General features: G+C 41.5%; 1 pseudogene; it reads right to left on the bottom strand.

Annotated features, from left to right (window-relative positions):
- Positions 1-1,510: 1,510 nt before the first annotated feature.
- The window catches only part of LOC115146764 (endoribonuclease Dicer-like), a 39,493-nt pseudogene continuing 26,576 nt past the window's right edge, over positions 1,511-14,427 (bottom strand).

Below are 14,427 nucleotides of genomic sequence, written 5' to 3'. Positions count from 1 at the left end.
GGAATAGGGTGTCATTTGGGACACAACCCATGTGGCCCCTCGCTTCCGTTCCCCTCCAAGGTTGTAGTCAGTCATAAATAGCATCAGGCACCTCAGGTAGGCCTCAGAGCCCAGGCAGGCTCTGAGGCCTGCCTGGGCCCTCAACCGGCCTCAGACATCAGCACATCAAGCAGGCCGTGTATCATACAGACAGTCGGAAAGAGATGGAAAGATAGAGGAGGGCCGGCGGGTTAGAGGGTGGACAGGATAAAGAGCCTATTAAAGGGGCAATCAGAGATTGGTAAATGCATTTTTTGCAGGTTGAACGCTTAGTTTTTTGAAATCCCGTTTTTTTCTCTTTAATCTGCTGTAAACACAGATCATCAAGGTTAGGTGAATGAGGTCTGGATTCTGTCCGGCATTATTGCATCTTGCCTCAAATAAAGGACCCTCAATGGGATAGACACAGGAAATGGTGGCTTAGAAACGTACGTACATTATTATGCCTCAGAAATGGGAGATCTGTCTCGTCAATAACCATAATCTTAGGGCAACCCTTAAACTCTTGATTTGATCTGATGTTAAGCAAAATTATTAATTGTGGAGAGAGAGTAACTGCAAAGCTTTAACCACGCAGTTAAAAATAATAGAGACAATTCTGAGAGTAAACGTAAGATGTGTATCTTGGACTATGCTGTGGTGGTGCAATAAAACATTTTTTATCAAAATGCCTGGTGAGATGCTTGTACAGCTGAGAGTACATGAGGTCATTTCTCTCCCCAACAAGCAGGATAAACCGCTATTTCTTCCTTCAGCTTGGCAATCAGGGCCATGTGTAAGCACAAAAACTGAACACACAACCCCGTAAAGAGCCCGGAGAGAGTGTAAAAGTACACTCAGACAAACATATACTTAATACCATCTATTCCATAGGCCTTGATGTGATAAAATGGGAGAGGGGGATAGGGTGGATGGTTTGAGAGAAGGGCTCGACTGAAGCCTCTCAGTGGCCATAAAGGGTGGGTAGAGCGGTTCACAAAGCTGGGCCGGAGTACTGAGGTCACCACCAGCGCCCACTAACACACACGCACAGCGAAACCCACTTACACACACAGCAACACGGTAAACCCCACTTAGACACACAGTAAGCCTTACTATTAAATACTGGACTGACCGCTGGACTGGAAGGTAAACATAGATTTCATAGAGTGTAGTTTGTAATCTTAATCGTGAAACTGACCCAAGCCCGTGGCTCCTATAAGGAACATAGGCCGTTGACAAATGTCCTGCATATCAATCAGTTCGGGGAATGTTGAGGTCACTCTTGGTCATCTCGGTCTGGACGTGTCTCCTCCCAAGTGTTTATGGGTGAAACTAGATGACTATTTGATTTCAATTCTCCTCTTTGGAAATCTGGCACATGAAATCACAGAAGAATACTAAACTCAAGTATATGAAATTGCACACCAAACATTGAAAGCGGCACAATAAAAGCAGGGGAAACTCATAATAACATACCCAGAGTGATATACCAGAATGAACGACCATCTTTATTGTAGATATGAGTGAGAAGTTGGTATTATTTCCAATGTCCCTTAAAATTCCGCTGCAAGTTGTGATGGCCCATATTTCCCCATACTGAAATCAATACATCATCAAATCTGTTCCATTCCATTCTGTTATATTCTGCTGGTGTTCCGCTGTTTGGTGACAATTACATTCTCACAAGTTCATTCCCAAAAGTCACTGTCTGTCAAGACTCCCCATCCGCTAGAGCAACTTGCTGCTGTAAAGAGCGCATCTGATTATTCAATTATTTTACTCCATGTCCAATGTAGAAGAGCTTTGTTTACAAATGTATAGGGGCTGGGAAAAGCTTGTTGTTGATTGAAATCATAATAGTACAATACACAAAATAAAGGGGGGGAGGCATCATTCTACTGGACTTGCACTACTCATGTGGAACTAGTTAAATGTAATCTAACTCAAAGGGGGGAAATAGTTGACTAAACATAATTCAAGTCATGCCTATTGGAGGACATGGCGGTTTGTGGGTTGCATTACAATTCAATAATCAAAGAATAACATTGAAGGCAGGACATTGATGCATACACAACACATACATTTTAGCCCCCGTCCTATCGCAGAGATCTTTTAATTCTTTACTAGTGTATTCATCAGATGGTATCCTGCAGTAGGCACATCGTATCTTTCCCCTCCGTCGCTTCTTATGGTACAGACACACAGAGAAATCTGATTGCCGATAGGCACTAGTGCCGTAGGAGGCCGTTCCCTCTCTTGCTAGAACAAAAGACGCCCCTGCTGTGTCCCGACCTGGTACAGACAAACCTGTCGTTTTTACTTGTAGAACCACAATGCTCGTCAGTGGCCGACTTTGAGTCAATCAGAGAGTACTACCCCCACGTGGAGGAACTGACAGAAGTTATTTGTACAGAAAAAATAGGGGATAATCCACCTCTTTCGTCACAGTTGTTGAAACTAATAAATAAATATAAATTTAAAAAATTCTAGAGCAAGTCTTTACATCTTCTTCACCTAGCTAAGGAGTTTTGTGCTTGAATTTTTTTTATTTTTAGGTTCAGTTTGATAATGTGCACCTGATCGTTAGCTTGCTAATGTTAGCTTGCTAACTGAGCTTGGCAGTCACACACATTTCATATGAAACGAATGGGGTGGTAAGTGCAGCACAATGCACTAAATGTTTAACCAAGCTAACGATCTAGTAAGATGCTTCAAAAACATATCCAGTGTGATTCAAATATAATGTTGCTAGTTATCTAGTTGTGGCCATCTGGTTAGTATGAACATGGGCTTACTACAAATTCCAGCGAGCTAGCAACATTAGCGCAGCTTGCGCGTTAGCTTACATTAGCTACAGCAGGCACAAGCCAAACTAGCTACTGTCACCTTGTGGCCTGGAGTATTTAAACAAAGCAAATCAGAGATAAAACAGTTATAGGTTAACAACAAAAGCTTATCTGCTGACACTCTGGGCATATCTCTGTTTGACCCTTTAAATACAATTGCAAAATACCAGCAATCAAAACAGCAGCAAAGTCTAAACCACAAGTAGCTTCTCCTCTTCACATAACGGCAGCATCATAAAAACACGTTGACTCTTTCTCTGACACGAGGTAAAGTATGGCGCCCAAGTGCAATGCTAAATTGTGCTACATGTACAAAAAGCAAACAAAAAACAATTATCAATTGTCAGTCTGCAAACGATTGAGGACTACCTTATAACTACACTCCCATCAAACACCTTTACTAATACAACACTCAGGTTGGAAATTGATTATTGCTGCAACATCTGGCTTGAATGATAATTTCTTAATTGTGCATATTCATCAGTGAAAAAAAGACAATGGGTGTGGCACCATGTGAGTGATGTCATATTATTTTAAAGTCATGGCCCCCAAATAAAACATTTGTGTGTGTGCACGCACGCATTGAAATTCCGGAACACAGAACCAAAACATATATAGATGAATGTTACATTAGCTGCAGTTCTTTAGACTGACTGAGTGTTGGAGAGAGACAGTGTGCCTGGTAGTGCCTGAAGCTCCAATCTCCAGTCCGATACTTGATGCTTATTATGATGAAGTCCCCCTCCTCGGAACCAATGTACACTTTAGACCAAATTTCGCTACTTAACGAATGCTTAACGGGGTCACACAACTGCTGCTTGAAAGCGTAAATCCAGATTGCACTCTATACGATGGCATCTGATGTCAAATTATATGTTATAAAACAAACTGTCAGAATATGAATATATATAATAAAGTTATAATATAATATACACCACTGTAGTTTAGTTAAGCCTTCCTTCTAGTCACATACACGCGCAACTTTTGAATGCTGTTATCAATAATGTATAAATGTAGCATATTTACACGGGTATTCCAAAGTTCAGAAACCAAATTCCATTGTATGGCACCAGGTTAAGTAATATTATTGCATGCATACACACATACCCAGTATGGACAAACAGTACTAGGCTCGTTGCAGCTACTGTAGGCAAGGTTGCCTTCGAGAGGCAAGAGTTGTAGAATTCACTTGATTAGTCAGGATACTATAAGTCGAAAGGCACTGTTTTAGTTTGCGCTATTCGGCTGTCAAAAATATACATCATCAAATAGATACAAGTAACTCTGTGGGAATGTTGCCTCTTTGCAAAGAATTACGTGAGTTTATACATGTCTATATGTATATAGATAGATTTCATTTTTCAACGTACATATATCACAGTAAAAAGGCTACAGTATATGTCCCTGCAATAGATATTTGTCAAATTGCAGTGTCCAGAAAAAACAGTTCATTTGTATTGATATATATATTTAAACAAGACATTGTGACTGGCAATGATCAGAGTGCAGTGTATTCTGAGGTAGTATACCTACGGTAGGATTTTATGACTTAGCCATACATTTGCCATACTGACAGAAAGCGTTGAAAGCATACATGATATATATATGAAATACAACACCATAAAATGCACCACAAACCTCCTAATTCATTCATTCACTTTGGGCACTACTAAGTTAATAATTTGAAAGAGCTTAATTACATTTGTTGCACACCCACTGTTTTAGGACAACACGGGTGTAACCGTTTAAGGAATGAAACAGCTGTGAGGAATGCCATTTTCAAGTGAGTTGAGAGTAGAGTGAGAAATTATCTTAGAATCTAGAATCTTAGGATCTGGAAATCTAGAATCTTAAGAGTCTTCAACCTACAGTAAGACTTGGCTGGGCACACAAGGTGAGAGAGAGAGTGCAATCGGCTTACCTCAACAAGCTACAGTACAGATGGAACCCTCCTCGGATCATTGCTAATGAATTTCTTTGTCATTTAAAGAGGATTGATGCTCAACAGAGACTAAACACATTACTTTAGGCCTATGTATGTGCAGAATGAGAATACCCTCTGGTTTAACCCCACCAAATCTTCAAGCATTAAATCAAAAGAGGGGAGATGGGAAAAACAATGACAACAACGAAGCAAAACCTCGACAGCTTGACGGCTACTAAAACAGGTCAATCAACCCAACTGACAGATTTCAAAGGTCAAATAAAGAGGTATTGTAGGTACAGTGCAAAAAGGATGAAAAATTCAAGCTTAAAATGAAGAGAAAAAAAATCATGGCAGCATTTTTTTGTTGTTGCATGCAATCAACTGAGGTATTCAAGTGAAGAGGGCCTAATGACATTTTTGAGAGAAAATAAAAACATTTAGTCTACGAAGCTATGTAGTCACAATGTGTTTGAACTAAATAATAAAACAAAAAGGCTGGTATCCATATCCCTAGGAACTCACATGTGCAACCCTGTAGCGCCACATCTGCATAAGCTTTGGTACGTGAAGGGATGTGTGAACCGCAATTCTGTTGAAGAACAACGTTGTCTGTGTGTCCTAAAGACTACTTAAAAGGTGCTCTGTGCCTTATAGAAGTATCAAATTCATACAAAATCTGCAACATATTACCTATTACCTTATATGTCTTCTTTTTCATAATATTTTCAAAAGCTAAACAACTCAGCCAATAGAGAGACAGAACTAAATGCTAAAAAGGAACATTGTCAATCTTAGTATCAAAAGACATACTTGAAACCAAAGTTCCAACTTATGTCATAGTAAACATATAATTTCTTTCACTTTAGATATATTGATAGATTTATAATGTTTATATAAGCCATCTACTTGCCATGGTTATTAATACATAAGCTACACTAACATGCATCCTCAAATGCTGTTTAAAATCTATTTTTAAATTACAGTAACTGGGTATGTTGACTTTCTATCATTTTTTTCAGGATACGAGGAAGGGCCTTAGTATGTAAGGCAAATCATATTTATATTTCATCGTAAATTTATAGATATTGTTACGTATAGTATTTATGTCCATCCGACCACACAATTCTAAACACAACAGAGAGTAATGGAATAAGTGCAATAATGACTGAATCTATCTGCATTCCTAATGGTACCCTATTCCCTATATAGTGCACTACTTTTGACCAGGGCCTATAGGGTCGTATATAGGGGAAAGGGTGCCATTTGAGACGCATCCTAAGAATACCATTTCAAGAGAGTTCAGACAGAGGTGGGTCCCAATGGTCTATTTCGTCGGTGGTCTGGCCTCTGCGTTTTAAAAAACACTTTAAAACTGGCACTAGTGCACAGACTGGGGAGTTTAGCGGTTTTTGATTTACACGTTTGATTTGAACCATCTAAAACTACTCATAATAAGCATAAGCCTCATATCTCACTGACACAAAGCAAACATTTAATAAAAAATAAACATAGCGACACCTGACCTTTTTCTTCTTCTTTTTAACACTTTGCTATATGTTAATAAAGCACTCTTGTGATTTACACAAAGCAGAGAAGGAAAGTAAAGATTGTGTTTGCGCAAAAAAACATCCAACGTGAAATCCATTACGACCAGATCAGCTCTCTTGTTGTGTTGGGACTTCCCCAGGTCTCTACAGAACGTTCCCTGGCTGCGCTGTTGTGCGCTGGAGATACAGGGCTAATGTTGCACTGTATTGGTAACTAGCATCAATCGCTAGCACCGGCAACTACTGGTTAGCGTCAGTAGCTAGCAGCAGTGGCTACCGGCTAGTAACAGTTGTAGGTAGCTAGTGTCAGTTGCTAGTGTCAGTAGCTAGCTAGTTAGCGTGTGACGCTCAGTTTTTCGGGACCTGAGGTTGGTTGGCTTTGAGGATGCGCAGAGCCTGCTTGCCTACGACCTCCACCATCACACGGCCCTGACCGTCGTACGTCCTCTCTGCAGGGCTGAAGGGGAGGGCAAAGAATTACATAAAGGACACTAGAGGGACAATGGCATCCTAGCAACACAACCAGAAAAACTTTCATGCTAGAAACTGATTAAATATGGTAACATATTGTATAAAACAATGCATTTGTAATTTTAGGATCTATATGGGGTAGAGGGTGAGGGGATAGAAAATAATGGGAAAGATTACATTAATTGCAATCAAGTATGTAAGCTAAAACCATCAAATGAATAGTGTAAAAAAAACTTCTTACCTGAACTTGGCCGTTTCTCTGTACGGGAAAAGAAAAGTGTTATAACACGAACCCTCATCTTTTTACCTCCTCAATATGATGTATCGCTGGGACAGACAAATATGAGAACTTTTACATTTTGCAAATCAGTGGAACTAAAAGCCTCCCTGCATGAACTATCAAACAATCAGAAAAGAGGAAATCTAAAACGTGGTCGAAGTTTCCCTCTCTCCGTTTCTCTCCTCCTTACCTATAAGTGGCCTCATCATTGGATAATACACTTGCCACACAGTCTCCAGTGACATCCTGCTATCCATGTAAATTGCTCCGGCTAGCGACTCAAAGATGTCTCCCATTGCCTTGGGGACCTCAATGTCCTCCTCTTTCGCCTCATCTTCCTCTGACCGCCGCAGCTGAAAGAAAGGGTGGAATAACAGAGATGAAGTACAAGTTGTTTTTATTAGGGTGAAAAAAAGAAAGATTTTGTCTCGAGTGGATTAAAGGAAAAAAATGATTGTCTGTGCTGTAGTGTGGCCTCTTTCTAATAACTCTGACTGAGCACTGTCCCCTATTTCATATCCTATCCATCCAGTAACAAATGCGCTTAGAAAAAAGTAAACGTTAGCTATAGAGTGAATTTAGCATTTTCCTTTGAAAATGTCATCTGAGTAAAATATCTATTACACACCTCATTTTACGTATAGGCCTACATCGATAGAAGTTTGCAAATGTATAATCGGCAAGCGCCAATAGTTTATTAGAAGTATTGAATACAAGGGATACAGGTATTGAACTGTATTCAAGTTGTTATTGTATTAAATCCCAAAAATGTAGTCAGCTGTACCCTTGCACACTCTGGAGACCCCGTCGTCCAGTTGTGCTTATTAAGGAGAAATATTTACCAATGTTCCTGAATTTGTTTTTCCTCTTACTGTATCCAATGTTGTCCCTTAGGCATAAAACCAGCACTGCTCAAACGAGACCAGATTCACTGCCAAGATAGGCATTTCAAAATAAATTAAATCCAACTGCTCTCACTCCAATCCAACTCTCTTTCCAATACTCAAAACTCAACAAAATATAAAACAGATTCATAAAGAACTGACAGCCCATGTTTTGGGCTGTTAATAATTAGCATTAGGGGCAGAAAAAACATGATTATGTCCCACAAAACACATTTAAATGTTAGTAATTATCAACAAGGCCAAAAGCTATCATTTTGTCCCTGCAAAAAGTTCTCGGTCAACATATACACTGGGGTGTGCTGGGAAAATTGGGAATGGGCGGACATTCCGAACAGTAGAACAAGAGAAATACAACAGATGTGATTGTTTGTCATAGTGCAATGTACAAGCAACTTTTGTTTCTCATCCAGAAAGCACCAATAAATACACCACAACAAACAACTTCTTCACCAAAGCTGCATCTGAAATGGCACCCTATTCCCTATATAGTGCACCACTTTTGACCAGAGCCCTAATGGGCTTTATATAGGGAATAGGGTGCCATTTGAGATATAATCCAACTTCAAAATCCCGGAGATGGACCACCTAACCGTAAACACACCTCAGAGTCCATGCCTTGCATCTCCTTCTTCTCCAGCTGGAATTGCACAAAGTCGTCGATGACGTGGAACGGCTCGCGCGACACAGCCTTGAAGTACTTGTGGTAATCGTACTGGACGGCCAGGGAGGCGAAGATGGTATTGTTGACGAGTGCCGAGCGCAGGTCTGTGAGCACGCCGGGAGAGTGTTGGCGAGGGTCTTCATAAAGGTTCTTCGTTATGAGGTAGTCTAAAATTGCATCGCCAAGAAACTCCAGCCGAGAAAGAGAGCAGGAAGAAGTGATACTAAGCCGACACAAAATAAGTTTATCACTGAGCAGACATACTAAAGGCAAGCAGGAATCAACTATTTAAAGGGTTTTTCCTGCTTCTTTACAATGGTTCAGCTAATGGTATTGTTGTGATATCACAGCCCCTCAGGTATGATCGTATTGCAATTGGGTTGCTGTGGTACTACAGGCCCTCACTCTGTGTTATTAGGTCCTCACCTAATATTGTGATATTTCTAACCTGTAATGGTATTATAATGGTAGGAGGCGTGTGTGAACGCCTGCAGCAGGTAGGCCTTGTTCTGGAAGGTGTAGCTGATTTTCCTCTCAAAGTTCTCAAAGCCAGAGATGAGGTGGTTGAGGGTGCGCTCTGCGTCCGGATGGTCGAACATGCAGCGGGGCGGGATCTTCAGCCAGCCATAGTCAATGTTTGCTACCTCTGTGACTCCGCCCTCCTCCCTCAGAGTCCGACTCTCCACCGGTAACACCTGCTTGATATATTGATAGAGAAAGATTTATTATTGAACTACAAAGGGTAATTTTCCAGAAGAAAAATGGTGTGCTTGCATCAGCTGCCCAAAAGTATTTGTATTGCAGTGGAAGAACTTCCTCTCCACTGGTAATACCTGTTTTGATCTGTTGACATTGTTATTGAAATATAAAATCACAATCATTGCAAAATTATCACGGTTTTCGATTTCAATATATATATATATTTTTTACATTAAACGCGTTATGAAATAATGACGTTACAATGTTTTGTAGCTTTTTAAGAAGAAGATTGGGAGAATGTCATATGGTCAGATGAAACCAAAATATAACTTTTTGGTAAAAACTCAACTCGTCGTGTTTGGAGGACAACAAATGCTGAGTTGCATCCAAAGAACACCATACCTACTGTGAAGCATGGGGGTGGAAACATCATGCTTTGGGGCTGTTTTTCTGCAAAGGGACCAGGAGGACTGATCCGTGTAAAGGAAAGAATGAATGGGGCCAGGTATCGTGAGATTTTGAGTGAAAACCTCCTTCCATCAGCAAGGGCATTAAAGATGAAACGTGGCTGGGTCTTTCAGCATGACAATGATCCCAAATACACCACCCGGGCAATGAAGGAGTGGCTTCGTAAGAAGCATTTCAAGGTCCTGGAGTGGCCTAGCCAGTCTCCTGATCTCAACCCTATAGAAAATCTTTGGAGGGAGTTGAAAGTCTGTGTTGCCCAGCAACAGCCCCAAAATATCACTGCTCTAGAGGAGATCTGCATGGAGGAATGGGCCAAAATACCAGCAACAGTGTGTGAAAACCTTGTGAAGACTTACAGAAAACGTTTGACCTCTGTCATTGCCAACAAATATAACAAAGTATTGAGATAAACTTTTGTTATTGACCAAATACTTATTTTCCACCATAATTTGCAAATAAATTCATTAAAAATCCTACAATGTGATTTTCTGGATTTTTTCTCTCTCATTTTGTCTGTCATAGTTGAAGTGTACCTATGATGAAAATTACAGGCCTCTCTCATCCTTTTAAGTGGGAGAACTTGCACAATTGGTGGCTGACTAAATACTTTTTTGCCCCACTGTATGTATGTATGTATGTATAGAGGTGTGATGGTGTGGGGGTGCTTTGCTGGTGACACTGTCAGTGATTTATTTAGAATTCAAGGCACACTTAACAAGCATGGCGTAAAATATATATATACACACACATAAGTCCACTACATAAGCAAAAGTATGTGGACACCCCTTCAAATCACTACCAAGTTCCAAACTGCCTCTGGAAGCAATGTCAGCACAATAACTGTTCGTCGGTGTAACGGTTCTCTTGTGGTGAAGGAGAGTCGGACCAAAATGCAGCGTGTAGATTGCGATCCATGTTTAATTAACAAACGTAACATGAATCCAAATACAAACACTACAAAACAATAAACGTAATGAAAACCGAAACAGCCTATACTAGTGTAAACTAACACAGAATAAGGACATCAAGACACTAAGGACAATCACCCACGAAACACTCAAAGAATATGGTTGCCTAAATATGGTTCCCAATCAGAGACAACGATAAACACCTGCCTCTGATTGAGAACCACTTCAGACAGCCATAGACCTAACTAGAACACCCCACTAAGCTACAATCCCAATACACATTCTCTGGAGTGATGAATCACGCTTCACTATCTGGCAGAATCTGGGTTTGGCGGATGCCAGGAGAACGCTACCTGCCCGAATGCATCGTCTGGGGATGTTTTTAATGGGGTTTTTTTTATTTGTTTTTTTTTACCTTTATTTTACTAGGCAAGTCAGTTAAGAACAAATTCTTATTTTCAATGACGGCCTAGGAACAGTGGGTTAACTGCCTGTTCAGGGGCAGAACGACAGATTTGTACCTTGTCAGCTCGGGGATTCGAACTTGCAACCTTTCGGTTACTAGTCCAACGCTCTAACCACTATGCTACCCCGCCGCCCCTGGTTCAGGCTAGGCCCCTTAGTTCCGCTGAAGGGGACATTTTAACGCTACAGCATACAATGACATTCTAGACAATTCTGTGCTTCCAACTTTGTGGTAACAGTTTGGGGAAGGCCCTTTCCTGTTTCAGTATGACAATGCCCCCGTGCACATTGCGAGGTCCATACAGAAATGGTTTGTCGTTAGCGGGTGTGGAAGAACTTGACTGGCCTGCACATAGCCCTGACCTTAACCCCACCGAACACCTTTAGGATGAATTGGAATGCAGACTGCGAGCCAGGCCTAATCGCCCAACATCAGTGCCCGACCTCACTAATGCTCTTGTGGCTGAATGGAAGCAAGTCCCCGCAGCAATGTTCCAACACCTAGTGGAAATCCTTCCCAGAAGAGTGGAGGCCGTTATAGCAGCAAAGGGAGGACCAACTCCATATTAATGCCCATGATTTTGGAATGAGATGTTCGTCAAGCAGGTGTCCACATACTTTTGTTAATGTAGTGTATGTATGTATTTATGTGGCAATATAACACACAGTACTGCTGGATACAAAATATACACTACATTACACACTCTACATAATACAAGCATTCCATGTGACCCTTGTCATACACGAGAATGTGTATGCTTGTATTATGTAGAGTGTGTAATGTAGTGTATATTTTGTATCCAGCAGTACTGTGTGTATAAGACAATTTACTCATTGGGGACATGAAAGTTCATTCTAGATAGAGATGGTGTATGTGGTGTATATACCTTGAGTCCCAGGGAGCAGAGGAACATCTGAGCAGCCCTCACCCCACAGCTGGTGAGGTAGCAGCCCAGCAGTGCCTCTACACAGTCAGCGATGCTCTTGTCAGCGATGCACTGCTCCGTGTGCAGGTCGTAGGAGATGGACTGTTTTGCCAGCTCCACCCCACAGTTCTCCTCAGACGGATTCCAGAAACCCACCACAAAATCATCAAGTAACACATGGCGTCCCACGAGCTAATAATAATGCATAATAATTTAATGGATTTATATAGCACTTATCCACCTAGCCCTGCGATAGACTAGCATCGTGTCCAGGGGGTTTACTTGTACATCAAAGCTGCCTCAAGCTACAGAAACAGGAAATCGGCTCCTGCCCTATGGGCCATTCTGGTTCAGACACGGCTTAATTACTTCATAATAGATTGTATTAATATAGCGCTTTTCCACCTAGGTTCTCAGGTTCCACTTTACATAGTATGGGGGTGGGGGACTCACCTGTAGTCAAACTCATCTGCTGAGCCACCACCGCCAGGCTCCGAGGGGTAGTCGGGGGTGGGGACCGGGCCAGGTTTCTTGGGGGGTTTCCACACCCCGAAGCTGGGCATGGCTGCAGGGGAGGAGGAGCGGGCGGAGGGGCTGGGGCCAGGGGCCGGGGTGGCGAGGACAGCGGGGAAGGTCCTGAGGGAGATCTTCTTGCCGAAAGCACCGGAGCCCATGAGCATGCTGTCGATGAACTTAATGTGCTCCTGGTAGTAGGGATGAGTTAGAGCAATGAATACATTCGTGATGGGGGGCATCTGTATACATTTTTTATTATTATTATTTTTATTAAAATAAATGTAAGTGGTGTTTTCCATAGCTGGACAGACAAATTATTTTAAATAAACTAGATTGTGTTTTGATTCAGGTTTTTTCCCCTGTAATAGATAAGTAAGCATGTGTCTAGTATGCATTCATACCTCTTACTATATCTGGCCAAGAGAACTTAAGATTTATTAGTAAAACATTTTTTTTTTAACTTTAATCACCACTAACCATCATCACCTTGCCTAATCAATTCTGAAAAACGTAACTATGTCCCAAATGGCACCCTATTCCCTATAGTAGTGCACTTCTTTGACCAGAGCCATATGGGCCCTGGTCAAAAATAGTGCACTATATAGGGAATAGGGTGCCATTTGGGACAGACACCTTGTGCTGAACTCCTCCCTACCTGGAAGTACTCCAGGTCGTCCTCGATATTGACTTCTTTAGACTCCTTCCACATCAGATTTTCATCCTCCTCCAGCAACTCCTCCTCGAGCTGCACCTCATCCTCACAGAACTCCTTTCCAGCACTACCGTTGTCCAGGGGGTCCTCCTTGGTCTGAAAGAAGGAGTGAGGAAGGAAGGCGGGAGAGAGGAGTGAAAGATAAGGGAGTAAGTGCGAGGATGGCGAGAGGGAAACAACGAAAGGAAGAGGGTAGAAGAATAGTGAGAATGGGAGACAGAAAAAGTGGATGGATTACTATGTGGATTGTATTAATGTCTTATTACCCAACGTCTCTTTAATCCAGTGGTGCCTCCAGGCCTGTAGTTGACTCCTGAAGCCGTGGTCAAGCCCCACAGTGGGATTTACACAGATTATAGTCTCAGAGTTTCACTCTCACCACAGCATTAGGTCAGCTAAGAGGGATTTGAATGTGAGAGGTGAGGCAGGCCTATCCAACTCAATGACTCATAGGCCTAATGCAATTCGATATCTGACAAGCTGCGTCCTGAATGTTACATTAATAATAATTAATAACCCATAAAGTTGACCGTGTGGGAAATTCTCTAATGCATATTAATTAAATGCTAATGGCACTGACATCTAATTTTGTCAGAATACAGCCAGGCCTTTGACAATGAAAATTACATTGCCCCGAGCACATTATGCACACACGCCACACAGTGTTACGCATACACTCTCCACTTTCTCGACGAGCACACACACGACGAGCACACACACGGTAAGTAAATGCAGACTTGCCAGCCTAACAAAATTCAACACTGTGGTTGACCTCATATACCTCAGACACACACACCTCCCGAACAGCCCAGGAAGAGTCTCCAGCTATTACCCAAGTTTCCCTTACAACCCCTTATCACCCTGTACCGTTTACTACCCTGCTGTCATACTAATTCATGCTACATTTATTTCATTTTATATTTAGCATTCATTTGGATAATGTATAAGAATGTCTACATGTTCACTAAGAGAGAGAAAGCTACTATAACAAGAGATCATTCATGTACTCTTTATAAAGCTTACCTATGTGCATTTATTGACAATCTCCTTCGGTATCATATGGAGGAAACGCTAT

Source organism: Oncorhynchus nerka, linkage group LG18, assembly GCF_034236695.1.
Source record: "Oncorhynchus nerka isolate Pitt River linkage group LG18, Oner_Uvic_2.0, whole genome shotgun sequence".
Classification (NCBI taxonomy): Eukaryota; Metazoa; Chordata; class Actinopteri; order Salmoniformes; family Salmonidae; genus Oncorhynchus; species Oncorhynchus nerka.
The sequence above is the reverse complement of the archived record's forward strand: the minus strand, read 5'-3'. Positions and strand labels throughout refer to the sequence as shown.